This window comes from Epinephelus moara, chromosome 15 (assembly GCF_006386435.1).
Source record: "Epinephelus moara isolate mb chromosome 15, YSFRI_EMoa_1.0, whole genome shotgun sequence".
In the NCBI taxonomy this organism is placed as follows: Eukaryota; Metazoa; Chordata; class Actinopteri; order Perciformes; family Serranidae; genus Epinephelus; species Epinephelus moara.
In genome coordinates this window covers 13,467,409-13,480,529 of record NC_065520.1, presented here as the reverse complement: position 1 = coordinate 13,480,529, position 13,121 = coordinate 13,467,409, and positions in this window count along the sequence as shown.

Genomic DNA, 13,121 nt, shown 5'->3' with positions numbered 1-13,121 from the left:
CACACTACATAAACTTCCCTCTTTGTTAACAGCGTATTATCATAATATGTGTAAGTCGTATGCATGAGTTGTATGTGATTCTGACATCTAGTGGGTGAATAATATCGACCTTGCCTTCACGTATCTCCTGGGACGCCCACACACTGTAGACACAGCATTAATCTTATGGCCCACATGTGTATTAAGTTTGTGCCGCCGCTCTCAAAGCAGTAACTGCAGGATGATCTCACTCCCGGCGCATGACTTTGAAACACCCAGCTCAGAGCTGGTGCTGAAATACCAAGGTGATGTGGAAAATCCTGAGGTGTCAGGGCCTTTGAGGTTTCACTTTATGTTCAGACACCAATTAAAAGGGTACAAACTGAAATGTCAACAGAAAGAGCTCAACCCAGCATTACCTTCAGGTTGTTGTGAAAGTTAGCAAGGACTTACGAACTGGTTTTCTCTTCACGGTCCCCACAATGAGCTGCCGAAACGTCTACTATCATATTTACCCCATTCCATGACATTCAGCTGGCTAACTTTAGCCACTTGTTGGACACTCTTCTCACACTTCTGCGAACTAGTCGCACATTCCTCTTTGTCAATGGACCAGACAAGACAAGATCCTGTGTGTGACATGTGTTCGCATTATCATTTATTTCTTGTTGGACAAACATTTGTTTTCCAGACGAATAGTTCTGCAACCTTGCCTGAACCTGAGCGTTTCCAATACCTTAATAAATAAAAGGTTGATCGCCGCCATTTTCCTTTAATCGTTCATCAATGCCATCCAACTGGATCAATGACCCAACACACTGGCCAGATATGGATTATCCCAACATCTACATAGTGTTTGTTGTACAGGCTGAGATTTAGTTGGAGACGATGATCTAATGCTGCATGACTGTACTGCAGCAGCCACTCACTATCCATTTGTAGTAAGTCTCACCAGCATCATTTAGGGATTTAGCACACTAGCAGTGAATATCCATGTTTCTAATGTGCCTCTAATCTCAGTGTGGAAGCCTCGATTAACCCACTACACAATGTGACCACAGGATTCTTTTCCCCAAAAGGGGGCGTGGCCTTGGCGGTAACATGACACCAGTCTAGTCTGTGTGTATCACGTGATACTAGTAACGTTTCAACGGTAGATTTGAAATACTTAAACAAGGAGTTAGACATGTTTTGGGATTTTTATGAACATATTTTAGACAATAGCCAAAAAAAAGTAGATTCAAAAACAATCTGATATTCCAAACCACTTCCAGGCCTGGAAAACAATATTCATAATTACTTTTCCAGGAATTTTATGACCATGGCAACACTGTCCTATCAGTCTTATCTGAATAGCTGTGTTAAAGTCAGGTAAACTGGTACTGTGGACACTTACATAGTAAAGGAACAAGCTAATGGTCTTTGTGACACTACATTTCACAAGACTTTTGTTGAAATCTAGTGTCACAACCCGCCTTAAGCATTGTCAGTAAAGTTTTATATATTCATTTTGCTAGGCGTTTAAGTGGTGCCAATTACAGCCAGGACAAGAAAAAACAAATAACGATTAAAGTTAGAGATAACTTTAAACTTTAAAAAATATTAAATATCAAGTCACAAATTATGAATTATCACAATTTTAAAATAGTCATAATCCAAAATTATAATGTACCAAGTCAAAAACTATGAGAAAGTAATTCAAAATTTCAACTTACTAAATCAAAAAATTGACTTATGTCATAATCGTCATTCATGGTTTTGACTTTACAAGTCAAAGTTTTGACAATACTGAGTGGGTGATGAGGTTACACCATTGGTGGTTCAAATGTTACTGTACGTTCAAAGCTTCCAAAGAGGTAAAGTCTCTCGCGGACGCCCAAGAAGTACGACTGTCAAAAATATTTGTGACAGCTTTGGTCGCTCATCACGTGATTCATTCAAGGTTCGATCGTACTTGTCAATTTAAAGGAGCTGCAAAGCGACTACTGGCTTGAAAGCAGCGTAGTTGCTGCTTGCTGTTGTCCAGTCAAAAAGCTCATAGTTGGCCAACAGAAAGTTATGTTTGGTCAATGGAAACAGAAAACATATGTCATCCCATTCAAACCAAGCAAGGAAGACTTGCATGCTACGTCGCAACATCAGCCTGCAATTCTCTCCTTTATTACATTACACACTTTAAAACTCACCAGACCAACCAACTACCTCTGCCACACGGTCCCAAGCCTCATTCTTTTTATTTTGGTCTCTGTAACCAAAAAGCGACACATTATGAAGGACTGAGTTGGCGCGAACGCAAGTAATCAACTTCTCAATATCCACTGTCGGAACAAGTGTGCTGTAGGAACCAAAGTTACATGGCTTGTTCTCTGGGACCAGCTTCATCGAACCACGCCAGCATTCCGATTGGTTATCGCAGAACCGCATCAGAGCTCATTACCATAAAGTTAAACTAGTTTTAACTCCCCTACGAACCACTCTGGTCGCCCAAGACGCGCCACTGACGACCAGGTCGCCCAAGTCGCCATGCTCTCATTGAAAATGAATGACTTCCGCCGTTTTGGAAGCTCTGGTCGAGTTTCTCTATTGGCCATCGCTTTCAGAATGTATTGTGACGAAATGTCTTCAATTACATTATCGGGGTTTTACAGGAGTTTCATTTATTGACTGCCATTCATTCCCAAACCTACCGTATACTTGGTTTTGACCTTATCTATCTTATCTACCTTAATGCTATCTATCTATATTTGAAAAAAACAAACAAAAAACAAAAAAAAACAGGGGAGCTCTGTCCGTGGGGACTTGGCTTTGGAACCGGATGGTCGCCAGTTCAAGTCCCTGTATGGACCATGTATGGTGTGTGGACTGGCAACTTGCCTCCTGGGCACTGCCGAGGTGCCCTTGACCAATGCCCCAAACACCCAAACTGCTCCATGGGTGCTGTTCTATGGCTGATCCTGCACTACCCCCCTCGCTTAATGCATGTGCGTGGTGTGTGTATAACAGCGGGATACGCTTAGAGGTACATTTCAACTGCTGATTGGTCGATTGACAAATAAAGAAAATTAAAATTAAACTCGTTTTTAAATTCAACAAGTTTTTTTCTTAGCTTACATCCCTTTTTCTTTTCCTCTGTCTAACACAACATGGATGTTTAAAGAGTTCAGACATTTAGCTAGTAATTGTGATAATTTTAAGGACTTATCTCTGCTACATATCACTGTGACACTTAAATATTGTTTAGAAATATATAAAATCATCTGCAACGCACTCGTCCAGCATTTTCCATTCTTCTCTCTCCTATTTTATTGTGCTTTCTGAGTACTTCCATAAAGTTGAAGTGTGATTTTGGCTGTTTTTTCCATCTACTTCTTTCTTTCTACGAACTATGGGACAATACCTTCTGGGCATCTGCAAACTGGAGGAGTGCTGAAAGGCCATGATATATTACAAAAACAGAGCCATTAGTCAACTCCCCAACTTGCTGAAAACATATTTTGGTGTACCATACATATTTCTAATGAAAACCTAAATCTCTCCCAGGGGCTTCTGTGTAATGAATACTCCTCCAGCCCCCTCCAACTATATATGATGCATGAACGATAGCAGAGGAAGCAAAACACAAACCATGTGCTTATGGTACACAGTTTGGTGCACATGAGGTCAAAGCCTAATTAAAGGCAGACTGGCTGTGTCATTAGATTTATCAGTGATATTATCAGATCTGAATATTGTATCTGCACTGAATCAGCCATCTTACAAGCACAACACAAGAGAACAGGGTTTCATCGGGACTGTCCAGTGTTGGACTCATCATCCCAAAATACTCACACTGTCCTGTAGGTCTCACTGGTAATAAACTGTTGGAGAAATAAACAGTCACTGTAGAGACTTTTTTAATGGCTTCGCACCATTAAACTCAAGATGTATTAGTAATCCAGTAACACATGTTGCCCATCATGCACCACCATAAACTGTTTGTACGTGGGACCACCACGTCCCCTAAAACCAGAAATGAGTAAACATAAAGAAAGAAGATCGTCATTATCCTGTATTTAGCAAATGTTAGCATGCTAAAGATAGCCAACATGTACAAGAAAGAAGTTTGCCTTCTGAGCAGTTTTTTCCCCCTGAGCTTAACCAAGACATCTCTTTCTGGCAGAAGCCCCCTGGGCAAAGTTCTCATTTGTCACTGTGAGCATGTTGGCTGTAGACTCTTATGGCCCTATTCAAAGGAGCTCGGCACAAGTGCATTGAAGGCATGTCCAATCGGATTAAAATGTTCAGAATCTGGGTGTAAAGTAAGACGTTTATTGGAGGTTCTCAGCAACAGCCGGAAGAAGATCGGGGGTGCAGCCTTTGTCAATGACACCCCAAAGCTATGGAACACACTAACTATAGATGTCAGGGAAGCTAGCTCACTAAATGTTTTAAACAGAAAGCTCAAAACATATTTATTCACTTTACCCTTCAACTAGCTCTGACTTTCCTGATACAGGTCTGAAACTTTCTTTGTGTGTTTTACGCTGCTGCAACTCTTTTAAAATGTTGTATCTTACTTGATATTATGATTTTTGGTTTTACAATTCTATGATTTTAGAATGTTGCCGTACCTGGCGCAGACGATACCTGCCGTGTGGTTAACTCTTGAGAAGACGTTCGGAGGTAATCTGAAAGATGCTTATTTCAGTTAATCATTGTCTGTTGGTGAGGCTGCACCTCTATGAATTATAGGCTCCGACTGTTAATGACATCGCAGGCATAAAAGGTGACAAAAAGAAATACTATATTAGATTTTGATTAATAGGATCTCAAATGAGTTAATCCTTTCTTAGATCTGTTTTAAAATGTCCTTTTGTATGAAATTGCCTTGTTTGTCTGTTTTATGTTTTATGAGAGGTGTTTTTTTGGCATAACATGTATTGAACAAATTTTTGCCATCTCCCATTCCCTTTAGCCAGGTGTGCCTGCACATGGCACGCTGCTGTTAACATGGTAATTTCGGCAAAGCGGAGCATCGAGTGGTTTTCTTCTGAAGTCATGGCAGGAAATATTGTGGGACATATTAGCAGCAAAACTAAAAACTGTAAACTTTGCAGAGGACACACAACAAATCCTTTCGCTTCTGAAATAATCCATGTAGTTACACTGCCCCTCATGTGTAAATGTGCACAATGTTCTTCCCAATGGGGAGTCAGACAGCAGCTCTGCAGCTCTGCTCTGATCTCTGCTACGTTCCCATTGAACAGAATGTAATTAATAACAAGCAGAGCATACCTGTGTTACGAACCCGCCTTTGTAGGCACATCTTACTATCTGAATAACGCGCTCTTTAAATAGCAGTACAATACTGCAGCATTCTGACTTTAGATCAGGTTTTTGCTGGTCGAAAAACCTGAAAGCCACATTCTGCTGCCTCAAAATAGCAATACGGCAACAATACGCCTGACCACACCTCATTTTAAGAGCTACACGTCCATGGGTGCACAGATGGGAAGTGCTACTTACACAACATGGGCGCTGGCCATGAAAATAAGTCTCAAACTAGCAGTTACGCTGCACTGTGCGCTGTTTTGTGCAGGTGTAGGATGGGGCCCTTAATCTTGTTTAAATGTGTTTCACTTCATCATTGTGTCATAAATTGTTTCCCTCATCCCTCATTGTAGTCCATATGTGATAACACTACAATACCCTTGAGTATGATCTTATGTAAGAGACAGGCAGATGTTTTCCACTGGGATTCATGACAGATTAGTATAAACGCCTTTTCTTCTGTTTGCAGTAATTATCAAATACATCTTCCACTCAAAGAGGAAGTAGGAGGACGACAAATAATGCAAAAGCAATATCAAAGATTTGGCTTTTTTGGTACACTCCAGAAAGTCCTTGTTTAACTGTCAGCCTCTGTGTCCTCACTCATTCAGTTGTATCCAAGAAAACCCCACCAAGTGAAAGCTCCTCTCTCAGCTCCATTACACACAAACTGATGCCTCACCTGCTGCACAGTCTCAGAGAAATTCTGAGGTTTATTTCTGACATTCACAGGACATTCCCTGGCAGCGAGAAGCTGGCTCATCTGTGGGGAAATTACACCCAGCGGTTTGTTGTGTTAATAGATCTCGTAGCCCAGTTTCTCAGGGCGCAAACTGTGTGGTCCGACGTTTCAGCTCCTCCTGTCAGGTGTGGCCTGGTGCGTTATTTGTTAACTTTTCTAACCCCTTTACTCTCATGTTTCCTAGAGGAATCTATCGTGGGCTCTCTGTGATTTTCATGAAACGGTGAGTTTTAACCACAGATGAGCAAAATTCCCATAATCACAATGTATGTCATAGAATAAAAATGCTTTTAAAGCTTAATTACGGCAATTAATGACATCACCCAGTCCCATGTTCTGGGGAGAAACACTTATTTTAACGACTCAACAGAATTTGATACATAAAAATGACCCATAATCTAATGCTGCACAGATTAATGCAGCAGAGTAATGCCAGAGGTGCTAATGTTACCACTCAGAGAAATAAATGAGATCACCTTTGCCTTTCGCAAATCAAATTCTTTCCAACCACAAATGGTCACAAACTATCCTACTAGGTATTTATGTCACCTTAATTAAAGGTCTAATATGAGACTCTTTCTTATGGAAAGACAAAACATAAAATCATGGTAACTATGGTAATCTCCTGACCTTTCTTCTAGCACTAACAGCAGGAAACGAACCAGTTAGTTTGTAAGGAAAAAACTTGCAAATGACATGAAAGACAAGAGCCCTTTATTTTGGTCCGATGCGCCATTGACTCTTGACATTTCAAAGTGCTATCTATTTAGACATGGTAAAATTATGTAAATGTTTTATGATGTAAATGTCTTTCCTTTTATTCTATTTTCTGTTGGCTTTGCTGACGGACAGCTGGCTAGCTGTGTTACCACGCGGAAGTGACCACTGACCACTCTCTGGTCTCCACTGGTGAGCTAGCCTTGACTGATCTGCACAGTGCACCACCTGGGTTAGATGGGAGCTAACTAGCAGCACTGCTCATTTGGTGATTACCGCTGGTCCCGGTGGCATGATGGCGATAGCATACTCAAGTGGACCATTCACGAATTTAAAGTGCTGTTGGAATGTACCGTTCCGTTCGGAGCAGCAGAGCATACTCTGGACACTCTGTCTGGGGAGCTGGAGCAGCAGAGCACTGACCGGAGTGAATGTGGGATTAATTTAACTGATTATTTAATGTAGAAATATAACGCTCTGCTACTTCAAACAACCACACTCTCATTTTAGTGTTGGGTGTCAGATTGGATTTATGAACGCACCCGTGGTGGCCCAACTATGTTAGCACCACTAGGTTGGCTGACACTGCTAATGATGCCAACAGAGCTAACAGTGATAATATGGCTAACAATTCTGACAGCACATTCTCACTCCAACCTGGATTGTGTGTTTTGTGTGTGCAGTTTCCATACAGTCTCTTTTCAAATAAACACACTACGTCGGTACAATACCACGAATTGACTTTTTTTCCTTCAACAACAAACGCACGTGGTTAGGTTGAGGCAACAAAAGCATGTGGTTGGGTTTAGAAAAAAAGAACACAGTTTGGCTTTACATTCACACGGGAGGCAAACACCAGCCTCCTGGTTGGAAGTCAGTGGTTGTTGGACCCATCCACCACCCCTCCCTCCCGCCTTACGCGGACTTTCACCCCCTACACTTCCATTGTTGCCCCTGATGCCACCGGGTGGCATTACACAATAACAGTGATGGGTTGTGCATCATGTCACTGACCAAGAGCGAGTATTCGCCGACATCAGAATGAGACCGGGTTAAGTCTGAAGGTGGTTACCCACTGGGGCGACCTTTGGGAAAACCAGAGGGTGGGTACCATGTCTCCACAGCAACACTACTGGGTTGGGACGGCGTTACTAGCGGTAATCGCTGAATTGGCGACACTAGCTAGCTCCCACCAGACCCAGTTGGTGTGCAAATTTGCATACAACAAAGGCATGACATTTGCTCCCCATAATTGGATAGTACTGGTTGCCTTTGTTGGTTGGAGTGGTTAGGTTTTAACAAGAAGAGTGAGACTGGTTAGGGTTGAGGTAAGAATGTCAGGTAAGCTAATCAGAAGCAGAGTAGGGCAGGTCATTCCTTCGCTATCATAGGACACGCAAATTCACAGCTGGTGCGCAGTGCAGGAAAACTGATGAGTAGCAAAATTAATCTACAAACCAAAATGCTTTACTGGTCAAGAACTTTCTTGGCAGGCTAATGAAATATTTCCACATCTACTCAATAGATTAAGATCAAAATAAGTATATACATTCATGTTTCCCTCAGGATTATGAGCGTGTTAGCATGTTAATGTTAGCATTCAACTCGAGCACTGCTGTACTTAAGCACAGCCTCAGAAAGGTGCTAGCATGGCAGTAGACTCAAGCAAATATATTTAAACCAACCATGTATCAGCATTAAAAAGGGAGGTTCCTTTATTTTTTAAATATTTTAATTAATGTGTCTCAAGCAGGCTGAAATTGCAGCAGACAGTTTTTTTCCCTGTTTACTCACAGTCTGTGTTTTCATGTCTCCATTTTTAGCAAAGGAAATAAGCCTTAACTGATTTGTACAGTAGGTGCTACCTCCGGCCACCTCAGCGACATCGGACATACCTTCGAGTTCTAGCTACGAACTTTTTTATGCACATTTGAAGATAACATAGAAAACTCATCTTTGCCCATAACGCAGCTTTTTTTCCTTTGAAATAAAGTATGATGCCGTGGCAAAAGTCCCTCAGTCCTTCGCTGGGTTCCAGTAACATAAAGGTGGCTCTGTAAGTCAGGGTTGTTTTTAAGCCACTGCACTATGGCAGTAGTGACATGTTTAACCTCAGAGGACTCTAGAATAAATCTCTCTTCATGGTGACATGTCAACCATAACTGAAAAGTCTTTTTTTAGTAAATGACTTTGCTTCACGTTGGCCAAAACAGAGTCTAAACACGCTGTTATGTCACTCTGCATATTTTACAGCCGAGTCAGTGCAGTATTTGGACCTTCATAGCAATTAAGTTAATTATTGGTATTTGGGGTCTTGTAAGCCCAATGAAGGAATGATTCTACATGTTTTAATGCTCTGAGGACATGGCCCACCCCTCGACAATGAGCTGCATAACACTGTTGTGTAACATTCCAAAGATTGCAGTGTTCGTGCCAGCAGCTATGACAAACTGATCGGGAGGTGTTTCCATTTGGCCCTCTGGTGTGACAATTTAATGTGTGTGTGTGTGTGTTTGATTGTCTGAGGGGGGTGGGGAAGGGTTTGCACGGAAGTACCAGGAGGAGCAATTAGCCTTTTATGAGAGGAACTGAATTTCCAGTCCCCACATTATTATCGCAGAACATTTCGTGGGAGCAGACCCTCAGAGGACCAAAGACTGCTCAATAAGAGAGAGGGACACAAACAGAGAGCAGGAGAGAGAGAGGGAGAGACAGAGTGGTTATACACACAGTGTGTATCCTGCACACAGGAAGAGCCCTCTTATGATTTAATGCCCCCTGTAAATAATGTGAATAAGTAGCCTGTTTACAGGGTCCAGTTTGGCCTCCGAGCGGCTGCAAAACTTTTCCACAGTGAGAAACAGTCTGCTTGTAAACTGCAGCATCATTAACGAGCTAGCCAGCCAACATGGACAACATTGTTGTCTGTTTAGTCAAGTGTATTTTTATCCAGGAAAAGTGCCTCGGCCTGCAAATAGACTTGCAACCTGTCCAGGGTGTTTCCCTGCCTACTGCCCAATGCATGCTGGGATATGGCTGCTGTGACGCCAAATAGGAACAAGTAGTTAAGGAACTGGATAAATGAGGCATAGATGGAAAGTGTTTACGAACGCTGATGAACCTTCCAGGAAGATATGACTCTTCAGTTAATCTACAGAAACATTTCCTGCAATGGGAGGAGTGCAATGTGTCTCTAAAGAAATTACCATCATTTTGAGCAATGCTAACGCTGTGTTTCAGTCGTTGTTCAGTATGCCCTCATTGACCTCGGCACTTGCCCTCGGGGAAATCCTCGCCACCATCCTGTCATTCCGACTGTCTGAAGAACTGAAGTGAACTTGGTCACATCGAATGTTAGAGGGAGTGAATAAACAACAGTAGTCTCTCCAGAGGTCTATATCACCCACAATGTATTGCAGTTATGCATCTAATACAAGAAAATACATCTATGGTAAGGTGGCAGAATGAGACAGACACAAGGTCACAATGACTCTGACCTTCGACCACCGAATTCTGACCAGGTCATTCCAATTCCAAGTGGACATTTGAATCGAATTTGAGGAAACCTCTCAAGTCGTTCTTAAGATATCACGTTCACGCGAATGCGACGAATGCAAGGTCACCAAAATCTAACCAGTTCATCATTCCAAGTGAACATTTGTGCCAAATTTGAAGAAATTCCCTCAAGGCATTCTTGAGATATTATGTTCACGGATGGAATGACAACCTGAAAACATAATGCCTCCAGTCACGGCTACTACCGAGGCATAAAAACCAACAACAACACTATTTAAACGCTGTAATGTTACGCAGGGAATTCAATGCATTTCAGATTTAAACTGTACTTACAGTACAGCACAAACTAGTCCTATATGAACTCTGTTTATGAACCAAATCACCATGATGTTGCACTGACAACAACAATCACTTCCATGTGGACAAGGTAATTCATTTTCAGCCGTAACTGTAACGTTTAAGGATATTAGGACTGCCCCCTAGTAGTCGACCAAATCAGGAAGGTCAAGATTTCATTGGTCGCTTAGTCACAGAATCTAAAGTGTGGGATGTGTGTGACACAAGGTTTTCTACCCGGAAGTTATCATACACAAACATTGTGGTACAGTCTATAGGGCTAACAGCTAAATAACTACAAGTGGAATTTGGAGATTTGTAGTCCCTGAATGTGTAGTTTCAGTTTTTTCCGTTCTTCTGGCCATGGAGCTCAGTAGCTGCTATGATTTCATCCGCTGCTTTTGGGACCATCATGATTGTTGCATGGTTTTTACAAATTTACAGTGAGCTTTTAACAATCAACAACAAGCTACAGAGATGTTGTATGATACTGACACTGAACTACACAAATGTTTTCCTTTCTCTTTCCTGCTGCTCCTCACGTGTTGTATGAAACATTTAAACACAGGAGTCACGTTCAAACACAAGACTTGTTTTTCTATTCTTGCCCTGAGAAAGTCGTACACCAGTCTGAGGCCAGCTAACGGGCTGATGCTCAGATCTGTGTATGTCATCAGCGGGAGACATCTGCTGAGCACGCAGAAAAGCAGCAGCGGGAGCAGAGTTCAGTGTTACAGCAGGAGAAGCTTTTCCCTTGGCAGCACCCGGAGCTTTGAGCAGACTCAGGCCTTTGCCGCGAGCTTGTGTTTTCACGATTATGATCTAAAGCTGTGTTCATAAACACACCTCCCCAAAGTGTTTTCCCTCCTGCGCCTGGTACGGCTTTCATCTTTGTTTGATCTGCTTTCTTCTCTTTTTTACCCTCTTTCTCTGCTCAACTATGGGGTGGCAAGTGTTTGCAGTAAACACATTAAAACACATAAATCACTCTCAGTGGATTACAAGCACAAAGCTGTGTGAACTCAGATCGATTAGTTTTCATGTTGCTCAACTTTGCCTTAATTGTTCACGCTGATGGTTTTCTGTTTTATTCCATGCAGCACAGGTATTAGAAGGATCTTGCTTTTGGACCTCTGTTAATTTCATTGTTTGTGAGAGGAAAAATTGTTTGGTTTAGTTATTTTAATCTTGGAAATATTAGTATTTTGAATTATAAAAAAAAATAATATTGTTTACATGGAGGAAACAACAGGGGACCTACTATTGATCCTTGCGGGACACCTTTAGCCCTTTTCACACTGCACTTAGCCCCAGGCTAAGTGAGCTGTTAGCTTGGAGATAAGACAGCTTTCACACTGGCACAAAGCTGGCACATTTCAAAGTGGGCTAAGCCAACACTAGCTAGGGATTGCTGGCACTGCTTTGGAGCAAGGATAGCCCCGAGTTTGCAGGTTTTTCCCCTGAAAGTTGACTAAACACAGGGCTAAAAGTTACCAGTGTAAAGCTGAGCTAATAGAATTTGCGTCACATTTGTATGCCTATGCACATGCTTTATGTTTACATTGCAACCATGGTAACTACTCACTTAAACTGGAGATACCTAGTGAGCTAGCTAACTTAAAACAACAATATTTCCAGAACACACTTACTTAAAGGTAAAACAATAGAGTGCTCCAGGGATGCCATCGGAAGTTAGTATTGCCCTTTTTTCATTGGATTTTGGATTATTGCAGGAAATAAGCTCTGTGGCAAACAAACATTTATGATACTTACCTATTTTGTTCAACGAGACAGTCTTTATGGACAAACACCACTGTTTTGATTTTTGCCTAAATTTAATTGCCAAAAGTAAAACGCTAATGTTAAGGCCCGTTTCCACCGCAGGAACTTCGGGGTAATTTTACGGGGCCGGGGCCGGGGCCGGGGCCGGGGCCGGGGCCGTTGGTGTGTGTCTCCACTGCAGGAACCACCCCCTAAGGACAGAGTTATGGAACTTTTACAGGGGCTAAACAAGTCCCTGCCTCGGAGTAGGTACTCAAAATGGCCCTGAAAAACTCCTGGGTGGGGCTTGGGGTTTACTTGGTTCTGATTAGATATACTCAAGGCGGGATGTGGCGTCAACAGAATGCGACAAAATAGCCGGCATGTAAACGAAGAGACACGCCAGAAACCCAGCAACCACCTCAGCTCCTTCCATGTTGATAATCGTCTTTCTTATGCCTGCTTTCTTCTTCTTACTTCTGCTTCTTCTTCTTTGTTGTTCTTCTTTGTTTGTTTCTTTGCCGCGTCGCCCCGGTCAAAATGGTCACGCAACGATTACATCACATCCAGAGCCCAGTAACTTTACAGGAACCTTCCTCCTACTCCGCCCTCTCAGTGGAGACACGGCGGTTGAGAGGGCCGAGTGAGAGGACGTTCCTGTAAAGTTCCTGTCCCCCAAATAGTACGAGGACGTTCCTGTAAAGTTCCTGTCCCCCAAATAGTACCAGGAACTTCTTCAGTGGAAACGGGCCTTAGACTG